The sequence below is a fragment of the Vicugna pacos genome, unplaced genomic scaffold (genome assembly GCF_048564905.1).
Source record: "Vicugna pacos unplaced genomic scaffold, VicPac4 scaffold_19, whole genome shotgun sequence".
NCBI classification, from domain to species: Eukaryota; Metazoa; Chordata; class Mammalia; order Artiodactyla; family Camelidae; genus Vicugna; species Vicugna pacos.
The window spans coordinates 50,863,126-50,874,159 of record NW_027328740.1 but is presented as its reverse complement, the minus strand read 5'-3'; positions in this window follow the sequence as shown (position 1 = coordinate 50,874,159).

The following is an 11,034-nucleotide window of genomic DNA, read 5'->3' as shown; positions in this document are numbered from 1 at the left end:
ATTTTTAATTGTAGTACAGTAGATGTACTATATTGTGTAGTTTCAGATGTACAGCATCGAGATTCCAACCACTTTGTGGATTATATTGCATTATAAATTATTACAATACTTTTAACATTCAATTATTATAAGTTATTGTGTATAATTCCCTGATCTATACAAATTATCCTTGTTGCTTCTATCCTTTATGCATACTACATTATATCTCTCAATATCGTAACATAAAATTGTCCTTCCCTTCCACTTTGGTAAACATAAATTTTTTCCCATATCTTTCAGTCTGTTTCAGTCTTTTCTATCTAATCTCTCTATCTCTCTACCATGTCTCTATCAATCAATCAATCTATCTATCTATCTATCTATCTATCTATCTATCTATCTATCTATCTATCTATCTATCAATCTATCTACCATGTATCTATGTATCTATCCTATTTATCTGTCATCTATCAATAGATATCGATAGATAGATGTACATAGATATTTGTTATTCTTTAGACTCCACATATAAATTTTGTTATATACTTTTGTCTTTGTCTAAGTTACTTGACTAAGCACAATATTTACTAGGTCCATTCAGGATGCTGAAATAGCAATGTGTTATACTTTTTCAAGGCTGACTAATATTCCATTGCATATTTATAGAATCATCATTTCTTTTTAAGTCCATACTCTACTGTGGACTCTTAGATTGCTTCCCAGGCTTGCATGTTATAAACAATGCTGTTGTGAACTATTGTTCTTCACAATTTAGGGTTTTTTCCCCAGATTTTTCCTAGGAGAGGTATTATTGTTTCATATGGTAGTTATGTTTTAGGTTTTAAAGGAATCTGAATACTGTTTTCCATAGAAGCTGTACCAATTTACATTCCTACCAAGTGTAAAAACAGATTTTCTACCTCCACATCATCTCCAACACTTTCCATTAGTAGACATTTTTATAATATCGATTTGAAGAGTGTGAAGTGATACCTCATTGTGGTTTTGATTTGCAATTACCTAATAATTAGTAATGTTGTGCAATTTTATCATCTACCCGTTACTCATCTGTAAATTTTCTTTGGAAAAATACTATCTCAGTTACTCTGCTCTTGTTTTTAATTGGGTTTTTGCTTTTCACATTGAGTTGTATAACCTAAATCCATGTTACATCTACTAACCTACATCTATTAAACCCTGGTCACTTGCATTGTTTGCCAATATGTTCTCCAATTACACAGGCAGTGTTTTCATGTCATTGATTGTGTCCTTAACTGTGCAGAAGTTTTCAAGTTTGTTTAGGTCTCACCTGCTTATTATTGCTTTTATTTCTTTTGCATTTGGAGACTGATTTAAGAAAATATTCCTATGATATGTATATATATAGGGTATCACATATATTCCCTTCTAGCAGTTTTATACTATCAGGTCTTACATTTAGGTCCTTAATAAACTTGTAGTTTATTTGTGTAAATGATGTCAGGGAATGCTCTCACTTCACTGTTTTACATGTAGATGTCCAGCTTTCCCAACACAAAACTTTGATGAGACTGTCGTTTCTCCATTGGGTACTTTTGCCTCTTTTATCAAAGATACATTGCTCATAGGTGTGTGGAATTGTTTCTAGGCTCTCTATTTTTATTAGTTATATCTCTGTGCCAATGCCATGTTGTTTTTATTACTATAAGTTTGTAGTAGAGTAAGGTATCTGGGAGGGTTATATCTCCATATTTGTTGTTTTTCTCATGATCATTTTGGCAATTTTTAATGGTTTTATGTAAAACTTAGAGTCACTTTTTCTGCTTCTTTGGAAAATTCTACACCTTTGTAACATTAATTACATTAAATCTGTCGGTTTCTTTGTGTAGTATGGCCATATTCACAATATGAACTCTTTCAATCCAAGAGCACAAGACATCTTTCCATTTCTTTGAATCATTTTTATATACTTTGTCAATGTTTTATAATTTTCAGTGTGTAGATCTTTCACATATGTGGTTACATTTATTCCAATATATTCCAGGGAATGTGATTATAAATACAATTGCTTTCAACGTCCATTTTAGGATATCTCATGATTAATGTGTTGAAATGCATCAGACTTCTTTACATTAAACTTGTACCCTGATCCCTTGATGAAATTATTTATTGTTCATTACAGTCAGTGTGGAGACTTTAGGACTCTCTGTGTAGATTGTTATGCCATTAGTACTGGTGACAATTTTGCTTCTTTCTTTCCATTTTGTATTTCTTTTACTTCTTTTTCTTTTCCTTTTCCTTCTTGTATTACTATGGAACAGATTTGGTGAGAGTAGGAGTCCCTGTCTTCTTCCCAAATTTACCCAGAAGGCTTTCAGCTTTTTCCCCTGATTATTATAATTTGTTATAAATGGCCTTTACTGTGCTGAGAGATATTCCCATTATACTCACTTTCATGAGAGTTCTGGTCATGAATGTATGCTGAATTTTGTCAAATCCTTTTTCTGTGTGTATTAACATGGTGCTGTGAATTTTGTCTTTCCTTTATTAGATATGTGGCATGCTGATTGTGCATGTTGAACCATCCTTGTGACTCTGGAAGGACTCCAACCGATCATCATGTGTAATCATTTCTATGTATTGCTGGATTAATTTGTTGATTTTTTTTGAGGATTTTTGAATGAATATTCATCAAGGATAATGGTTTTTCATTTTCTTTTCTTTTTTTGTTAGTGGTTGGTTTGTTATCAGGTTAATGGTGGCCTCATGAAATAACTTTGGGAATTGTCGTTCCTTTTTCATTTTTCACAATAGTTGATGGGAAAGAGCTTTTATTGAAGGCATCCAGACATTTTGTTCAAGGGATGTTTTTAAAATTATACATTGTATTTAGCTTATATTGATTGCCCTTTTCAAGTTTTCTGTTTTCTCTTTTTTCAGTGTTGGCAGGCTGCACGTATCTAGAAATGTGTCCATTATTTTTAGGTCATCCAATTGGTTGTCACGTAACTGCTCATAGTCCTTTCATAATCTTTTTTTTTTGTATTTCTGTAATATCAGATATTATTTATACTCTTTCATTTCTTATTTTGTTTGGGTCCACTCTGTGTATTTCTTGACAAGCCTGGCTAAATGCTTACTAGTTTTTTAATATTTTTAAGAGAAATTATAGCTCATGATTTTAGGACTTTAAAATTATTTTTTGAATTTTTTCATTTATTTTCAAACTACTAATTAAAGATTCCTCATTCTAATGCCTTTGGGTTTTGTTTGTTCTTATTTCAAGTTATTTTGTGTGGTATGCTTGGTCCTATGTGTGAGGTTTTCTTGTTCTTTGTAGAAGGCCTTAATTGTTCATAACTTCCCTCATAGATTGGTCTTTGCTGCATCCCATACATTTTATGAAGCTGTGTTTTCATTGTAATTTGTCTCTAGGTTTGATTTTATTACTTCTTTGATTTCATCATCAACCTTGTTTTATTTTATTCTTTATAAGGATGTGGTTTGAACTCATGTTTGTGCTTTTCCGATTCTTCTTTCTAGAGTTGATGCATTGTTTCATACTTATGTGTATGGAAAAATAATTGCTGTAATCTATATTTGCTTAAAGTTCCTGAGGCATTTTTCATTACATAATTTGTGGTTTATTCCTTACATAACATCCAGTGCACACTTCAAAATTTAATGTGTTCTGCTTTTCTGATGCAGTGTCCAGTAACCCAGTTATGCTCAAATAATCTAATATACTATTAAGACCTCTATTTCCTTATAGATATTCTTTCTGGATGATATGGCTATCAGAATAATTAGGTGTTAAATTCATCTACAATTATTGTTTTATAATCAGTTAATTCCTTCATGTCTACTAATATTTCTTAATATAATTAAGATCTATGGTTTTTGGTCCATATAAAATTTAATGAGTGTAATACCCTATTTGAATATTGATCTCTTTTTCATTATATAATTTCATATATATGTTTCATTGTGGCCCTTATTTTGATATGTATTTTGTATGAGTTGAGCATTGCAATATGTACTTTCTTATCATTTCCATGAAATATCTCTTCCATTTATTTCAAGTCTGTGTTTATCTTCCACTATAAAGTGAGATTTTGGGGGGTGGAGACCAAGATGGTGGAGCTGAAGGATGCTCGATACTCACCCTTTCCCACAAATGCACCAAGACTCACATCCACAGACCCACTCAGCTAAACAGAGAACCTGCAGAACACTGGCAGAACATTGTCCTCTTCAATAGGTAAAGATATGTAAAATTTGGAAGGAGAAAAGGAAGAAAGAAAGAAGAAATGGCAAAACAGAGTGGACCAGGTCCCACAAGGAGGGAGCTGCAAAGATGGACTGGCGCTCATTTACTGGGTCTCCCCTCTCCAACTGAGAGTTCGGCAGGATGGATGGGGAGCGTCCAAGGCTTGGATCTGTACAGAGAATAAGTTGACTGACAGAGCTAAGTTAAACAGGCACAGACAACCAGCCCAAGATGCAGCCCAGAGGCTGGGGGCAGGGCCAAGCTGCACGAGCTGGGTTGAAGTTAGGAATATCTGCACTGAGGCAGTCCAGGGGAATGGAGGCTGCTGTGTGTCATTTCTGTGGGTGCACAGGGCAGAACAACCTGGGCCCTCTATCAAACCACAGAGCAGATTTTCCCTGTTTGTGGAAGGGTGCATACCCATGTCTGAATATCCACAAAAGTTTCTAGGTGAAGAGAACTGGGGTCAGACACAGCCACCATACCCTCTGATTCTTTGCACTCAGGCAGTAGCGGGGGCAAAATCTGCATTCATGTTTAAGTACTTAGCAGCCTTATGGGTCTGATGGAGACTTTACAGCCTGAGACAGATAGGATACTTCTGTCCTGGTTCCTCGGAGAACTTGCTTCACCAAGACAAACAAGGAGCTGGATTTTGGGCCAGATCAGGGACAGGGCTGTTCCTCAGTCTTCCCTGAGCCCACTTCTGGTGTGCAAACCCGAGGCAGACCATATAGTGGCACAGAGCAGCGTAGTGACTGGCACCCTGAGGGGGCGTGTGGCCCCCAGCTTTTCTGCTGAAATGCAGCCCCTGACCATGGTGCTAGGAGAGGGCATGATGTCCACTCCTGCCTGGTCAGCCTGCAACATCTCACTGCAACATCGGGCAGGGCAGTGACAAGCCAGCCCTAAGTAAAGAGATCAGCCCTGGACTCTGTGTTTAGGGTAGGAGTGATCTGCTTGCTGACAGGCAATGGGAGTGGCACAGATGAGGTCTCCAGTGGAGGGCCTCCGAAAATAGGAAGATGAGCTTCCAAATAAGGATGAATACAGAAAGATTCACATTAAATGTACACAGTTTCCAGGAAGACATAGACCGCCCCATTGTTTTAATCTGTTTTAACCTGTTCCATTTTCTGTTACCCTAAAATTTTCACTTCTTAGGCAATTATACATACCCCTATTTTCATCCCTTTGAAATATTTAAAAATATTTTTATTATTATTATTTTTCAACACTCTGCTTCAACTTGCTCTTCTATTATGCATAATACAATGTCTTCAAAAATTTATTTTCCCCTTCTTTAAAATTCCTTGTCTCTCTCTCTCTTTTTTCTCTTTTCTAAGTTGTATTACTACATAGACACTAGGTAGAGAAACTCCCTTAGGACCACAGTAGATAACTAATACGCCAAAAACCACAGTGCCCGAGAGGTAGGAGCAAGATGAAGAGGAAGAGAAACCATTCACAATTAAAAGAACAAGAGAAATCCCCTGAAAAATGATCAGTGAAACAGACATTGATAGCCTACTAGATCAAGATTTTAAAAAAAGATATTATCAAATTACTGAAGGAAATAAAAGATAGTGTTTTGAGATTTAAAATATGTCAAAAATGAAATGAAAGCTATAAAGAAATGCCGAGTAGAATAGGTAAACTAGTTGACTGAGATAAGGAAAAATATAAAGTGTCACAAAGCTGACTAGATAATGCAGAGGAATGAATTAGTGACTTAGAATACAGTACAATAGAAAGCACCCAATCAGAAGAGCTACAAGAGAAACAAATGCAAAAAAGCATAAGGGACCTATCTGATAATAGAAAGCATGCCAAAATTGGCACGATAGAAGTTCCAGAAGGGGAGGAAAGTTCAAAGGGGATTGCAAAGGTGTTTGAAGAAATCATGACTGAAAACTCCAAACATAAATAAGGAATCAAATATCCAAGTACAGGAAGCTCAGAGTGTCCCAAACAGGGAGAACCCTAATACAACCACACCAAGACATATAATTAAGATGGCCACAGTCAAGGATAAAGAAATGGTCCAAAAGGAAGCAAGAGAAAGGCAAAGAGTGTGTTACAAGGGAATCCCCATAAGGCTCCCAGCTGATTTCACTACACAAATACTACAGGACATAAGGAAGTGGCAAGGTATATTCAGAGTCTTGAATGAAAAAAATGATATACACTAGGATAATTTAACCAGAAAGGCTATATTTATGGTAGAAGGAGACATAAAGGATTTCACAGACAATAAAATGCTACAAGAGTTTAGCAACACTATACCCATGATAAAAGAAATATTGAAAGGTATACTCTAAAAAGAGAAGTAGCAGGATGTTACAGAAATGAGAATCTCACAGTTGGAAAGGTGATAACTCATGAATTATAAATAAAATAAACACAAAATTTTAAGATAAGACATACAAATCATTGAGAGAGGGAGAGGAAGGCAGGAAAATAGAGAATTTTTTTTTTTGGTCTTTCCTTTTAAAAATTTTTGTTCTCAATAGGATGGTTTTGAGATCGTGTTACTATCAGTTTAATAAAAGCAGTTATAATAATGGTCTAAAAGACTTATATAAAAGGGTAACAACAAGACAGTAACTTACCAGGTTGTCCCTAAAACTAAATAAATTTCATATTTCAAAGGAAAATGACCAAACCATAAAGGGAAGATGAAATGAACAAAGAGGAAATACCAAATCAACTGCAAAGATAAGGACAAAACGGCAATAAACCCAAACATATCATCTATTATTGTAAATGTTAATGGACTAAAAGCTCCAGTGAAAAGTCACAGAGTGGCAGGCTGGATAATAAAACAAGAACCTTCAATATGCTGCATACAAGAGAACCACTTCAGGGAGAAGGACATATATAGATTGAGAGAGAAAGGATGGGAAAGTTATTCCATAGAAATGGAAAAGCCAAAGAGGCAGGTGTTGCAGTACTGTTATCTGACAAAAGAGTCTTTAAAACAAAGACCATAAAGAAAGATAAAGCAGGCAATTTTATAATGATTGAAGGAGTGATACAAGATGAGGATAGAACACTCATTAATACATATGCAGCAAATAGAGGAGACCCTAAGTACATAAAATAATTACTAACAGATATAAAGTGGGATAGTGATGGGAATCTAATCATAGTTGGAGATTTCATCACAGCATTAACATAACTGGAAAGATCATCTAGACAGAAACTGAATTAGGCAAAAGAGAAGTTAAATAATGCAATAGAAATATTACACTTGGTGGATATTTTCAGAGCAATGCACCCCCCACAAAATAGTATATACATTCTTTCCAAGTGCACATGGGACATTTACCAGGTTTCATGATATATTTGGGCACAGAAGAAACCTCAGCAATTTTAAGAAGATAGAAATTACCTCAAGCATCTTTACTGACCACTGTACCATGAAGCTAGAAATCAACAACAGAGAAATAAAGGAGAACAAGAGGAAAAGATGGGGATTAAACAATATGTTATTAAAAAACTAATGGGTCAATGAAGAAATCAAAGCTGAAATGGAAAAATACCTTGAGAGAAAAGAAAATGAAAGCAAAACCACACCAAATTTATGGGACACATCAAAAGCAGTGCTGAGAGGGGAGTTTATAGCGATACAGGCCTTCCTCTAAAAAGAAGAACAATCACAAATAAACAATTTAACCCACCAGCAGAATGAACTAGAAAAAGAAGAACAATAAACCCCAAAAGGCAGCAGAAGGAAGGAAATCATAAATAATGGGAGGAAATAAATATAATAGAGATTGAAAAAACCATAGGAAAAAATTACCAAACTAAAAGCTGGTTTTTTAAAAAAATAATTAAAACAGAAAATCCTCTGGCCAAACTCAAAAAGAAGAAAGAGAGAGAGCACAAATTAGCAAAATAAGAAAGGAGAATGAAGAAATTACAACAAATAAAATAGAAATAAAGAATATCACATGAGAATATTATGAAAGTTTATGGAAACAAACTGGATAACCTAGAGGAGACGGACAAGTTTCTGGAAACATACTGTCCACCAAGAATAAATCAAGAAGACACTGACTCCTTGAACAATCAGAGCACCAGAAATTAAATCAAAACAACAATATAAAACCTCCCTACAAATAACAGTCTAGAACCAGAAGGATTCAATGTAGAATTCTACAAAACATACAAAGAGGAACTCTTACCAGTGCTTCTCAAACTCTTCCAGAAGATTGAATAGGAAGGAATACTCCCAAAGTCATTCTATGAAGCCACAATCACCCTGATACCACAACCAGGCAAAGACACTACCAAACAAGAGTATCATAGGCCAATATCACTGATGAACACAGATGCCAAAATCCTCACCAAAATAGTAGCAAATAGAATCCAAACACAGAAAAAAGATTATATTTCATGACCAAGTGGAGATCATGCCAGGGACACAGGGGTGGTTCAACATATACAAGTCAATCAATATAATACAGCACATCAACAAGAGAAAGGACCAAAACTATATGATCATCTCAATAGATGCAGGAAAAGCATTTGATAAAATTCAACACAAACATGTGATAAATTCTCTCACCAAAGTGGGCATAGAGGGAACATAACTTAGCATCATGAAAGCTATAGATAACTAACCTACAGCTAGCATAGTACTCAAAGGTGAGAAAGTTAAAACCTTCCCACTAAAATCTGGGACAAGACAAGGATGCACACTATCTCCACTCCAACTCAAGATAGGCTTAGAAGTCCTAGCCACAGCAATCAAACAAGAGAGTGATGTAAAAGGGATGCAAATTGGAAAGGAAGAGGTAAAAGTCTTACTATATACAGGTAATATGTTACTATATATAGAAAACCCTGCAAGATCCAGACAAAAACTACTAAGACTGATCAAAGAATACAGCAAGATAGCAGGTTATAAGATTAAGATACAAAAATCAGTGACATTTCTTTACGCTAACGATTCAGATAATACTATAGAGCTACAGTCAACATGACAGCACTAAATAGGCAGGAAAACATACATATAGGCCAATGGAACAGAATAGAGAGCCCAGAAATGAACCCACAAAATCTTGGTCAGTTAATCTTCAACAAAGGAGGCAAGAAAATACAATGGAATTGAGACAGAACCTTCAGCAACTTGTGTTGGTAAAATTGGACAGCAGCATGTAATTCAATGAAGTTAGAGCACTCCCAATGAAGCTAGAACACCACACACAACAATATAATCAGAATGGATCAAAGACTTAAACATAAGTCAAGATACAATAAACCTCCTTGAGGAAAATATAGGGAAAATATTATCTGACATAATTCTCGAAAATTTTCTCATAGAAGAAATAAAAACAAGAAAACCAAATGACACCTAGTGAAACTTACAAGCTTCTGCACATAAAGAAGCCGGAAATAAAACAAAAAGACAACCTACAGAATGGGAAAAAAATTTGAATAAGAAACCGACAAAGGCTTGATCTTCAAAGTATATAAGCAGATCATCCAACTGAATAAGATAAAATAAACAACGGAATCCAAAAATGGGTAGAAAACCTAAACAAACGATTCTCCAAGGAAAGCACACAAATAAATGATCAAAAGGCACATCAGAAAATGCTCAATATCACTGATTATCAAAGAAATGCAAATCAAAACTACAGTGAGGTATCACCTTACACCAGTCAGAATGGCCATCATTCGAAAATCCACAAATGAAAAATGCTGGAGAGGCTGTGGAGAAAAGGGAACAATCCTTCACTGCTGGTGGCAATGCAGTTTGGTGCAGCCACTGTGGAAAACAGGATGGAGATTCCTCAAAAGCCTAGGAAGAGACTTACCATGTGAACCAGGAATCCCGTTCCTGGGCATATATCCAGAAAGAACCCTACTTCAGAATGACACCTGCACATCAATGTTCATAGCCAGCACTATTTACAATAGCCAAGACATGGAAACAGCCTAAATGTCCATCGACAGTTGACTGGATAAAGAAGAGGTGGTATATTTATACAATGGAATACTAGTCAGCCATATAAACCAACAACATAACGCCATTTTCAGCAACATGTATGCTCCTGGAGAAAATAAGTCTAAGTGAAGTAAGCCGGAACGAGAAAGAAGTATAGCATATGAGATGGCTCATCTGTGGTATCTAAAAGCAAAGCAAAACAAAACAAAAAGAGCACAAATACAAAACAGAAATAGACTCGCAGACATAGAATACAAAGATTTGGTTGCCATGGGGCTGGGGGTTGGAAGAGATAGACGGGGAGGCCCAAATTGTAGAATACATAAACAGGATTCTACTGTATAGCATAGGGAATTTTATAAAAGATCTTACGGCAGCTCAAAGATGAAAAAGTGGGACAAAAAATGTATATATGTTCATTGTAACTGAAAAATTGTGCTCTACGCTGGAATTGGAGACAAATTTGTAACTGACTGTAAATCAATAAAAAAAGTGAAAAATAGAAGAAGCATTATCCTAAATATTACATGTGTAAATATATATTATAGAGAAAAAATATGCTAAAAGGTAGTAAAACCAAAGATTTTGTTTTATGTTTTCTTTTTGAGATAAGCAATTCAAAAAACTTCTAGCCAGGTGCATCATGAATAAAAGGTAGATGCTCCAAAGAAATAAATTAAGAAATAAAAGTAGGGAAATAACAATTGTTATCTCAGATATACAAAATAGGGATCATTTTGTCAACACTTACATGCCAATAAACTGGCCAAATTAGAAGAAATGGACAAATGTCTAGAAAGAGACAGAGATAAGGAGAAACAAATAATTTGAAGAAACTGTTTACAAG